The 12,483-nt window shown below is 44.7% G+C and overlaps 1 pseudogene; it reads right to left on the bottom strand.

The window, feature by feature from the left end:
• Positions 1-11,958: 11,958 nt before the first annotated feature.
• LOC121274187 lies at positions 11,959-12,058 on the bottom strand (annotated as a pseudogene).
• Positions 12,059-12,483: the final 425 nt, after the last annotated feature.

Below are 12,483 nucleotides of genomic sequence, written 5' to 3'. Positions count from 1 at the left end.
GTCGGGACACATTCTGGACTGGCGTACCAGTACATTGGTGGGCAGGTGTGGTATGACCAGGGTGGGGTGTGGAGTGATTGGACATGGTGGGGAGAGATGCATGGAATCTGAGTGAAAGATGGAGATACGGAGAATGGAAACAGAAGGAAAGATAATGTCAAAGGACAGAGGTACAGACAGAGGGAGAGAGAAAGTGAGAGAGGAGAATAAAGCAGGGGCAGACATTTCAGTTTACAGACCAATAAGACAGAGGGACAGACGGAGCGAGAAAGGGAGAATCAAACGAAGAGCAGGAAGCAGACTTGAGTCTGAGAAAGACAGGGAGAAAATTTAAGGATGTTATAGGCACTCTTGCACATGTTCTGTACTCTCACACTCTCTGTCATCTCTCTCATCGTGGAGAGACCCAGGGCATGGGGCTTAGGAGTGTGTGCGATGGAGATGGGGTAAAGTATAAAAACTGGGACTGTGATTCAGACAACATCAGCTGTCTCTGTCTCTATCTCTATTTATTTCTCTCTGTCTCTCTCTCTCTCTCTCTTTCACACACAGTCACGCAGTGACAAACTTTATAGCGAATAAGATACACCTACTTGATATGGTCTTCATGTAAGTGAATTAATGACTGCCTAATAAACATTATATGCACCCAGATATGTCATTCTAACACCCCACTCCTCCCAAAATGCAATTCATTCAGTCAGCTCCCATTTACCTCCACCTGGAAAGAGCCTCTCCCAGATGTGGGACAGAGAAAGTTTCATCTTGGTGTAACCAGGGAGCCGCGGGTGACTATCAGTCATATTGTTTAGTGCAGAGCAATTTCTGTACCTTTCTCCCTCACTTCAATACCTCTGCCACACCTGTCCCCTAACCTGAAAAAAAAACAAATGCAGCGAATTCAAAAATTCAGCTGCCGGTATGCAGCCAAACAGCTGTTAATTTTTGTTATGATCACTTCGACTGGTGTAAACCAGGTACACATTTTCAGCGTGGGCATTTTGAGGTCAGTAGTGTTTCACTGAATTCAAACTGTGATTAAAATTGACAAGCGGACTTGTAAAGCTTCAAATTATTAACCAAGTACTCTACTCTAGATCAGACAGGAGGCAGGATGCTTTGTCACGATGTGATGGAATTGGAAGCAACCCTTTATTTTTCTGAAAATATATTTTATGCATGAGCATTGACAAAATGCGTCAGCCTTCACGGCTGACAACGCATAAGGTGCAAAACAAATCAGTTTGTTCCTAAACTTGGTGTTACTCGCTGCATTTACAAATCAAAATGAGCTGTGCCAGATTTCAGAATGTCGTAAAACGTCATTGAAAAATATTACAACTGGACAATGTGATGGATTCCATTCAGCAACCATTGCACAGATCCACAATTTTAATCTCTGTGCCTTTAAAGTGTCCCAGATTAATGTTTGACTTATGTGCTGCATGTATAATAACGAGCTGGCTGCTGGTCCCAGCTGCACGGCAGCATCAGTTGTATGTGTCCGAAACACAGATGCATTCCTTCTCTCTTTTACACAAGTTAAATATTTACCTTGTTGAATGCCTATCTATGGAAATGCAAGGGTTCAAGGCATTAGAAGCATTGAAGAGAATATATCTTTGTAACAGTGACACTGTTCATACAAACTGCCGTGAGGAATTCTGCTCAGTTCTACAGGACTGAGTTCCATGAAATGACTAAAGTTTGATGCAAGGATAGGGATTTGCACTAAGCATTAATTGCATCGAAAATGAGAACTTTGGCGGCTTAGCAGTTGAGAACATCATGGATGATTTTGCTTTCCAAACATCACAAAGGGAAAAATAGTGTTATATTTTTAGCTTCATTTTTAACTTTTAAGAAGCCATGAATGTTTTTTTGTTAAGTTGAAAGTAGTATATCATGCAAAGATATATTTTGGAAGACGTGTTTTCGTTCGATTGGAGTCTCTTTGCGCCTTTACATTTGTATATACGCAAATATAAAATTTTAAGATTCCTCTTTTCAGTCCACTACCTGTGAGAATTATAAATGAATACTTTTATAGAAAAGGACGTTTTAAGCTTAACATACTTCATGGTGTCAGCATGTCTTAATCCACTCAGCAACTGATACTCATAAGACATGTCTTTGTCTACTGAAGACCTGACTATTTCCTTGTCTTTCTATTAAAAAAATCGTGACTTTATATTTAAAGTCAGTGAACTTAGATCAGAGTTAGGAAATGTTAGACACCGAAGAGGTTTAACACCAAAACTGAAGACTGTAGGAATGAACAAAAGTGAATGTCTGTGATTAAATGGAAAACCAGGAATGGAAACTGTGTGAACCATTAGTTTTCTATATCATCAAACATGTTAGGCTGCAATGCAGGACCGTTCCACTTTGACATAAACAGTTTTAACGTTTAATCTCTTTTGACACATGTGTCATCTGAGAGTATTTGGCACCCTTACAAAATGGTTAGATTTATAATTCCCATTTCCTATCAATCACTGGCACTTTGTAACAGGGATCAGATTGAAGGCAGGGCAGAACAATAACAATATATTTCCTAGATGAAAAACAATATGTTTTGCAACAACAATCTCTCTCACTCTTTCTTTCTCTCTCTCTTTCTCTCCCCCTCTCTCTCTCTCTTACACACACAAACACACAACACACAAACACACACATACACACACGAATACAAACAAACTCTCTCTCTAACTCCTTATCGCTCTGTCTCACACACACATGCAAACACACATACACTAAATAATTCAGGATAATGTATACACCAGCTTATAAACTGACATTTATTTGCCAAATTGGGCTTGATACCCAATGGAGATGAATAAAATTGTACTTATTCTATTGAACATGACATCTTGTCCTCAGGCTGTAACGTACCATCTTACTTGTAAAAGTTAACTTCGTAGCCAGCACACGGAGGGGTAAATTTAAAGTGAATCTGATTTGCTCATGATAACTAACATACAGGGTATATAGCCAGATCTAATTGTTGTAGTGTGCTTGAAAACGGTCAATGGGGATTATAATAAAGGAAATTCTGTATTGGGCCTGATAAGCAACTGAATGAGAAAAATTCTGAACCGTGAGAAGGGTGGTATAGAACTTCAAAAGGGCATGGCAAGTTGGTGGAATGGGTGCACACATGGCAGATGATGCACAGTGCATAGAATGAAATGGTTCATTTTGATAACAGGAACATGAGCAGATACATCATGAAATAATAGGTACATCTCAGAATGGGCAGAGGGGAAGAGCAGAGGGACAAGTCATGAAAGGTGGCAAAACAGCATGAGCAATCGGTCAGTAAACTACAAAGTATCCGAGGCTACATTTGTAGGGAAATAGAGAACACGAGCAAGGACGTTATGTTCAATTTATATAAATCATGGATTTGGCCTCTAATTGAAGTATCTCATAGAGTTCTGGGCACTGCGACTGAGGAAGAATGTGAATTTACTGAATAGAGTCCAAAAAATGAATCACGAGGATGGTTCCAGTGACGAGGAAGTTCAGGTATGAAGATAGATTGGAGAAGTTAGGATTACTTTCCTTAGAGAATAGACGGCTGAGAGATTTGATAGACGTATTTACAATCATGAGTGGCCTAGCGTAAATGGGGAGATACGGTTCCTTTTTGTGAAAGCAAACAAAGTGAACTCAGATCTAAAGTCATCAGGAAAAGAAGCGATGATAACATGAATTACACATTTTTCACAGAGCGAGTGGTTAGGATCTGGTGCACAGTGACTTGAGGTAGTTTCAAAGGAAGCATTCATTAGGGAATTAGAACTCTGTAAATGAAGAAAGTGCTGGATTACAGGGAGAACGCGGCAAAATAGCTCTCGGTGAGTTTTTCATTCAGATTTTCGTTGCAGGCACGATGGGACAAATGGCGTTCATCTACTTTGGAACAATTCTATGATTCTGTGACTTTATTTCCTCCATCCTCTTCCCTGTTTCTCTCCTATTTCACCCTTAGAATTTCTGCAGTCCGGTCCCTGCTTTAATTAACGGCAGTGAAATATAATTGCAAAGCCGTAATTTTCAGCAGCGCACCGCTTTCAGCACACTTGCCCAACCTCCATCCAGGATCGGGCATCATGACGTAATGGCGCTGGGCCGGGAGTTACTTTGCGGGAATCAAACAATAGGATCTACTTTCGATTGGTAAATGATCAGCAAGCAACTCAACGATTGGCTAACGATACTTTAAGGCTCAAAGTGAGCAGGAATAGACTTAACAGAGCTGAGCAGATGCTCTGCTATTGGTCGGATTTTAAAGTGTAATTTTAATTGTTCCAGAACATTCCAGAGCAGTCGCGTCTCTCTGATTGGACATTATAGCTGTCACTCTGATACTGGAAGTCTCCAATTGGAAAAGGCAGACGTCCGTTACACTTTCGGCATTTTTGGAATCCAGGCAGTGCAGGCTGGAGCTTAGGAAAACAATTAGGAGAGCAAAAAGGGGATTTGAGAATGCTCTGGCTGGGAATAGTAGGGAAAATCCCAAGATATTCTGTAAGTATATCAATGATAAGAAGATAACCATGGAAAGAGGAGAACCCATAAGGGACCAAGGGGGCAATCTATGGGTCGAGCCAGAGGTCATCGCGAGAGTGTTGAATAAATACCTCACGTCCGTCTTCACCCACGAGAATGGGAATGAAGGTATCGAGCTCGTGGGGAGAAACTGTAAGGTTCTTAAGCAAATTGATATTGGGAGTGACAAGGTATTGAAGGTGTTGGCAGGCTTCAAAGTGGACAAATCTCCAGGTCCGGATGATTTGTATCCCAGCCTGCTGAGGGAGGCAATGGAGGAGATCGCAGGGGCTCTGACCCGAATTTTTAATACCTCTCTGGCCATGGGGGAGGTGCCAGAGGACTGGAGAACAGCTAACATGATTCCACTATTCAAAAGTGTTGTAGAAAAAAGCCAGGGAACTACAGGCCAGTGAGTCTCACGTCAGTAGTAGGGAAACCATTGGAGAAATTTCTGAATAAGTCTATCTATCCCCACTTAGAGAGGCAAGATTTGATCTTGGAGAGGCAAGATTTGATCAGGGATATACAGCAAGACTTTGTCAGAGGGAGGTCTTGCCTAACAAATTTGATTGAATTTTTTGAGGAATTGACCAGGTGTGTAAATGAGGGTAGTGCATTTGATGTAGTTTGTGTGGATTTCAGCAAAGCCTTTGACAAGGTCCCACATGGGAGACATTTAAAGAAGGCAAAGGCACATTGGATCCATGGTAATTTTATAAGGTGGATTAAAAATGGGCTTAGTTGTAGTATGCAGAGTGTTATGACAGATGGGTGCTTTATTGATAGGAAGTCAGTGCCCAGTGACATACCACAGGGATCTAAGCTCGGTCCCCTATTATTTGTCATTTATATACACTACATGGATGGCTATGTGGTGGATAGGATTAGTAAGTTTGCGGATAACACAAAGATTGGCCCGATGGTAAACAATGTGGCTGAGTGTCTTCGGATACAGCATGATATAGATGGGAATTCAAATGGGCAGAAAGTGGCAGATGGAACTTAATCTTGAAAAGTATGAGGCAATACACTTTGTAAGGAGTAATTTGACAATTAATTATTCAATGAGCAGCATGGCACTCGGAAGTTCTGAGGAACAAAGGGACCTTGGCGTGTGTGTCAATAGATCTCTGAAGGCAGAGGGACATGTTAGTGGGCTGGTGAAAAAGGTATATGGGGCACTTGCCTTTATCAATCGAGGTATAGATTACAAAAGAAGGGAGGTTTATCGGAGTTGTCTTGCACCTTGGTGAGGACACAGCTGGAGAACTGTGTGCAGTTCTGGTCACCAGATTATAGGAAGGATGTGATTGCACTGGAAGGGGGTGCAGAGCAGATTCACCAGGATGTTGCCTGGGATGAAATGTTTAAGTTATGAAGAGAGATAAAAACAAAAAAAACTGCGGATGCTGGAAATCCAAAACAAAAACAGAATTACCTGGAAAAACTCAGCAGGTCTGGCAGCATCGGCGGAGAAGAAAAGAGTTGACGTTTCGAGTCCTCATGACCCTTCGACAGAACTTGAGTTTGAGTCCAAGAAAGAGTTGAAATATAAGCTGGTTTAAGGTGTGTGTGTGGGGAGCGGAGAGATAGAGAGAGAGAGAGGTGGTGGGGGGGGGTGGTGTGGTTGTAGGGACAAACAAGCAGTGATAGAAGCAGATCATCAAAAGATGTCAACGACAATAGTACAATAGAACACATAGGTGTTAAAGTTAAAGTTGGTGAAGAGAGAGGTTGGATAGACTTGGGTTGTTTTCGTTGGAGCAGAGAAGACTGAGGGTCGACCTGATTAAGGTGTACAAGATTATGAGGGGCATGGACAGGGTGGATAGTTAGCAGCTGTTCCCCTTAGTTGAAGGGTCAGTCACACGGGGGCATAAGTTCAAGGTGTGGGGAAGGAGGTTTAGGGGCGATGTGAGGAAAACCTTTTTTTACCTAGATTGTGGTGACTGTCTGGAATGCACTGCCTGGGAGGGTGGTGTAGGAGGGTTGTCTTACATTCTTAAAAAAAGCATCTGGATGAGCACTTGGCATGTCATAACATTCAAGGCTATTGGCCAAGTGCTGGCAAATGGAACTAGGTAGTTACGTCAGGTATTTCTCATGTGTCTGTGCAGACTCGATGAGCTGAAGGACCTCTCCTGCACTGTGATCCTATGATTCTGTTATTCTGTGATTCGGCACTCTTCATGTCATCCAGTAGCTGTCAGTCAAAGATTCAATGCTATGATTTTATGACATTCAGTACTGGAGGGTGGGAATTGTCTTGGGATGGCTGATTGTTTGATGTGAGGTCAGCCAGCGTTCGGAGCTTGCTGACTGGCTGATGCGGCTGTCAGAGATCGAGTTCAGCTCCCTGATAGGTTAAAGCATCTGCTGGTTACAGATGAAGCTCACTGATTGGCTGAAACATCTGTGTATCACTGGTCGAAGCTGCGTGATTGGGTGTAACAATTATTAGCCATGGGATGGAATTGGCTGATTAGCATAAAAATCATCAGGTTATTATCCGTGATTAGGTGAGGCTATCAGTGATTGGATGAAGCTACTGTCAGTCAGCCAGCAGGCGGAGATCCCTCATTGGCTGAGGAGGCTGTCAGTCAGCGGGCGGTGAGCTCTGATTGGTTGATGCGACTCTCAGTCACTTATTTATCTTCATTAATTTAATAATCATTGTAACCGGATATTTCACCACGTGTTTGATCTGCTCTCTAAACCTGGATTGAGTCACGGCATAAATAAATGTATTTGTGCAGCAATTTAAACTCTGCAGCATAAAACCGACTTGTTGTAAGACATATTCATGATCGGTGAGGGAAATTAACCCCTTCACAACATTGTAGATGAATTGTATAACATACACCGACCACAAGAGGATGAAGGTGCCGGATATGGTGAAGAGTAGAATCATGGACTTCCTCCTGCTCTCCATCTCTGGGTCACTGCGATTCTCTCCCTTACTCTGGGCCCTCAGTCCCTTCCGGACTCGACTGGTCACTAAAATGTGTCTGACTGTCAGAGCGTTGATCAACAGAATTAAACCGAATGGGAGCAATGGGGTTAAAACCGTCTCAAACCAGGAAAAACCCACCCATCTGTGATCAGAAAAATAGCTTGGTTTTGTATCACAGAGCCAAGGCACGTTGTCGATTATCTCTCTTGGTTCCAGTGTAAAGTACCAGGGGATGTTTTTTAAACCGAGTAGGATGCCGGTTGTCGCTAGAACCACAGCCGCTGTTTTCCCGGTGCAATATTCTGTTTTCAGCTTCTGGCAACGAATGGCCACAAATCGATCAAAGGAGAAAGTGACGGTGAACCAGACAGAACAGTCTGTGGCTGCAGCCATCAGGATAGCGCGAACACTACACACAGGGGTGATGTCCAGGAAACACAATGGGAAATAATAATAATTGATCTGGTACAGTATGAGGTCGGTGACAATGACCAGTAGATCCGCCGTTGCCATGGCCACCAGGTAGCGTGTAGTGCAGGTGGAGAGGCCACACTTTCCCCGGGACAGGATCACAATTCCCAGTAAATTAACTGTCAGAGAGAGAAGGGAGAAGAGCCTGGAAATTAATGAATAAACATTTTGCGTGTCTGAGTCAGACAGTAAGAACAGCATTTTCAGCACCAAAAAATAGTGTGAGTAGTGATGGGGAGGGGTGGTGGTGATAGAGATTAAATTTCAGGCTGGAACGCAGCAAATGTAACCATAACATTTAAGAAGGGATGGATAGAGAAACTGTGATCTCCAGGCCACTTAGTTCGGCGTCAGTAGCAGGAGAATGTTGTTAATTTAATTATGCTGAGGAAGCTGGAAGTCCCTGATTTAATCTGTTTCCCAGCATTAATTCTGACCGGCTGTGTTTCCCAATCAGACCTCACATCCGACACAAAGATATCGCTGATTGGCAATTGGAACTGTCATCTCTCCTCCGGCCCAATTATCAGATGCCACTAGGGATTGAATCCTTCTCATTGACTCTTGCTGGGGTTGGACTTCAATTCCTGATTAAGGAATTCCCCGTGATAGCACCCTCAAGCTGGGTCAAATCACTCTCCAACATCGAAAATCTAAATGGTTTCAAATCCTTCCCAGTTTACAATTCTTCAAGGTATTGGCCATCTCCAGGTCAGGACAATTGCAGGGCTCACTCTTCCCAGGAAAATACTGTCTCCAGGTTCAGAACTTCCCCAGAACTAATTCTTTCAAGGACTACAAACACACCAGTTTCGGACACTACACCAGGCACAAACTTCGCAGGCGGAGTATACCCCTCCCTATTCAGACAGGCCCCAGGGTACAATCTTCCAGGGAGAAATCAACTCCAGATTCAGGACAATCCCAAGGGCACATTCTTCCCAGGAACAGGCGTTTTCAAGGTGTGGACTCTCCCCAGGGTACAGAAGTCCCAAGAAAACAACCTCCCCAATACTGGATGTTCCACAATTACACTCTTCCCAGGAATGGAAATGGCCCAGGTACGGAAATCCCATCCCACTCTCGCCAGGGTTAAAAGCTACCCATGCTGATGCCTTCTACGGCACACTTTTCCCCAGAATATGCACTCCTCCAGTTTCGGACAACGGATATAGTAAACTCTTTCCAAGGAATAGAACACCTCCCCCCACCCCCCACCCCCCACCACCCCCCCCCCCCATTTTGGCTGCAACCCAGATTATTGACTTTGCCAGGAAGAGTCGTTCTTCAGTTTCGGCCCTTCCACAAACCAACTTCTTCACAGGAATAAAACCACATAAGGCTCAGAACATCACCAGGCCACAGCCTTGAGAGGAATATGCCCTCTCCAGGATCAGCCCCACCCCAGGTCTGATTCTCCCAGGACTAGGCACTCTTTAGTTTCAGTTGCTCCCGAGTTCACTTGCTTCTGAGTAAGAGAATATCTCCCGGTTTCAAAAATCGCCTGGACACACGCTTTTCAGGTACAGGCCCCAAGTTTTGGCACTCTCCAGAAAACTCTCCTTGCCAGGATTGAAACCTCGTCAAGTTATTACACTCCCCAGGGCATGCTGTTTCCTGGACTACACCCACTCCAAGGTCAGACATTCACCATCTCACACTCTTCCCAGCAACAGAAGTCTCTCCGGTGCATATTCTTGCCAGGAACAAACCGTAGCCATTTTCATACTCTACCCATGGGACACTCTTCACAGGAGTACACCCTCTTCAAATTCAGCCCCCCCTCCCATATCGCATTCTTACCACGAACAGACAATCTACAAATCCAAACACTGCCATTTCACACTCTCCAAACGAATAGACATTATCCAGTTTCATGATCTCCCCAGGTCAAATTACCAGGACCACATCCTCTCCAGATTTTGGCTCTCCCAGGGCACACCCGTACCATGGAAAGTACCTTCAATATGCAGATGCTCATCCACGCGGAGTCCTCTCAGGAATCAAATCAATGCAACTTTTGCAACCGCGAGGGCACACTTTCAATCAATGTTCACCAAATGGCATACTACTGCTTCTATGTTTTCAAAGATGCACCCCGTCCACATCTGGACATTCCCCAGGGCACACACTGCGCATTAATAGACACTCTACAGATTCAGGCTCTCCTGAGGTCACATTATTCCTCTGAATTGTCCCTTCCGAGTTCGACCTCTACACATGTGGCATACACACTCCAATTCCAAAACTGTTCTGGTCACACTGTTTTCAGGTATAGCATCCATTTTTTGATACTCTCCAGGAAACTCTAATTAACAGCAACGAAAACCGGTCAAGTTTTTCCCCTGCCCAGGGCAGGTTTTTTTCCTGGACTGCACCAACTCCAGATTCAGACATTCACCATCTCACACCCTACCCAGCCACAGACCTGTTCCAGGCTTGGAAAACCCCTGCGTGCACCTCCAGTTATGTACACTTACCAGGTCAGAGTATTCCCTGGACTATGCCCTTCAGGGTTCGCAAACTCTCCAGGGCACATGCGTCTCAGGAACAAATCTTGCACGTTTGGACACTCCTCTGGAAGCCCTAATCCCAGGAATAGACCATCTCCAAATTTGAAAGCTCCACAGGGCAGTTTGCTCCCTGGAAGATACCCCTCCACGTTCAGGCCTTGCCCGATACTCACGCTTCTCCATGATAGAACACTCCAGATCTGAAACTCCCAGTGACGCAGTTCGAAGCAATTATTCCTTCTCAGGAACACTTCAGGCACACTCCTTACAGGAATTGTCCTTCTGAATGTTCTCAAGTTTAGAGGGCACACTTCACATGAATAGACCTTCACCATTAGAGGCCCTGCCCGGAACACTCTCTATGCAGATGTTGGCTCTGTCCATGTTTGGGCTCGTCTCAGATCATTCGCTTCTGAGGAGTATGATGTCCATCCCCCCCCAACACCACCACCCCACTCGGTTTGTGCCCTCCCCAGGTCAAGCTCGACATGAGAATAGACCTTCCCCAGTTACGTTCTCTCCCCAGGGCACACTTATCCAAGGAAAATTCCCTTTCCGTGTTTAAAAACTCAGCAGGATAGGGGGTATTGGAACAGTCCCTCTGCAGGTTTGGACACCTCCAAATGCACATTCTGCCCAGAGATAGGCTTTCTCCAGATTATGACTGATACTGCCTGCCTTTCTCCCTCCCATCACCACCCTGATGCCTGCCAAAAAAGGTCAGACTATTCAAAGGGATAAAATCGTCCCAAGTTCAAAAACTCTCGAGGTGGGCCCTTCCTTCCAGGAAGAGGGCCTTTCTGGGTCGGGCCTTCCCTTGAATTGGTTCAACGTTCCACTTCACACACACCCTCCAGCCCCAGGATTACATCTTCAGACATTCCCCAGGATTGATTCCCATCCAGGGTCAGTGATTTCCTCTCTTAGAGGGCTGTTCACCAATGGAAACGCATGCCAAAGAGGATTATACATGCGCCCTCGTTAAGCATAATTAAGTAAGAAAGAGCTAGAATTGTTATCCTGGGGACATAAAGGGTTATGCGGAGTGGACAGGAAAGTGGAGATGACGCAGAAAGTCATTTGTGATCTCATTGAATGTTGGCGAAGGCTTTAGTGGCCGTATTTACTCTTGTTCCTATCCCGTATGTATGATGTGTTCAATCTTGGATTCCAAGTTGCTGTGGCAACATGCACATTCGCACGTATATTATGTGCTGCAGCTACGTATAGGGATGGTAGAGACTGGATCTTTCCCTTCATCACATGGCTGACCAAGAATCTCTCCTGCTCTGGCCACTTGCCATTTGCGTGTGTTGGGAAGGGTTTGCAGGTTGAAGTTTAACCTGTTTGGCACGTTAATAACACCTCTCCCTTGATCATCAAGTCCTGGGTTCAGACTCGAACACAGCTTCAGGTTCGGAGGCAGGGAAGCATCCCACTGGACGAGCACTCTTTTGCATTAAAAATACAGTAAGCTTCATGAATTTGTGTGTGCACAAAGGCCATGCTAATCTTCTTTGCGTGGATTTCATATTAGTGTATGTGATGCCGAAGCGAGCACAAAAGCACCAGACACATACAGGGTGGGTGCCTGGCTGGGATTGGAGCCGATACGTGGATCTGACCCTCAGCAGGAACAGTCGCCTTTCTGATATTAATGCAGGAACCAACAATGTCCCATTTCTCAATGTGGACTTGCCACAGGATCAGGCCCTCACCCCGCAATCACACCATCCTCTCCTTGATCAGACGCACAGGACCTGTCCCCCACACAGGATCAGACTCCCTCAGGGCCTGAACCCTCCTCATGAACAGAAACGCTGAGGATAAGACCCACCCTGGCACCAGAACATCCCTCAGGGTCAGAAAAACCCTCAGCAGTTGAATCCCTCAGGGTATAATCCAATCATTTTCAGACCCGCTCAGGAGCATACCTACTCACTGGGATCAGAAACATGCCGCGGCATCAGACATCCTCAGGATCAC

Source organism: Carcharodon carcharias (assembly GCF_017639515.1).
Source record: "Carcharodon carcharias isolate sCarCar2 chromosome 35 unlocalized genomic scaffold, sCarCar2.pri SUPER_35_unloc_1, whole genome shotgun sequence".
NCBI lineage: Eukaryota > Metazoa > Chordata > Chondrichthyes > Lamniformes > Lamnidae > Carcharodon > Carcharodon carcharias.
This window is presented reverse-complemented; position numbering and strand designations above follow the sequence as displayed.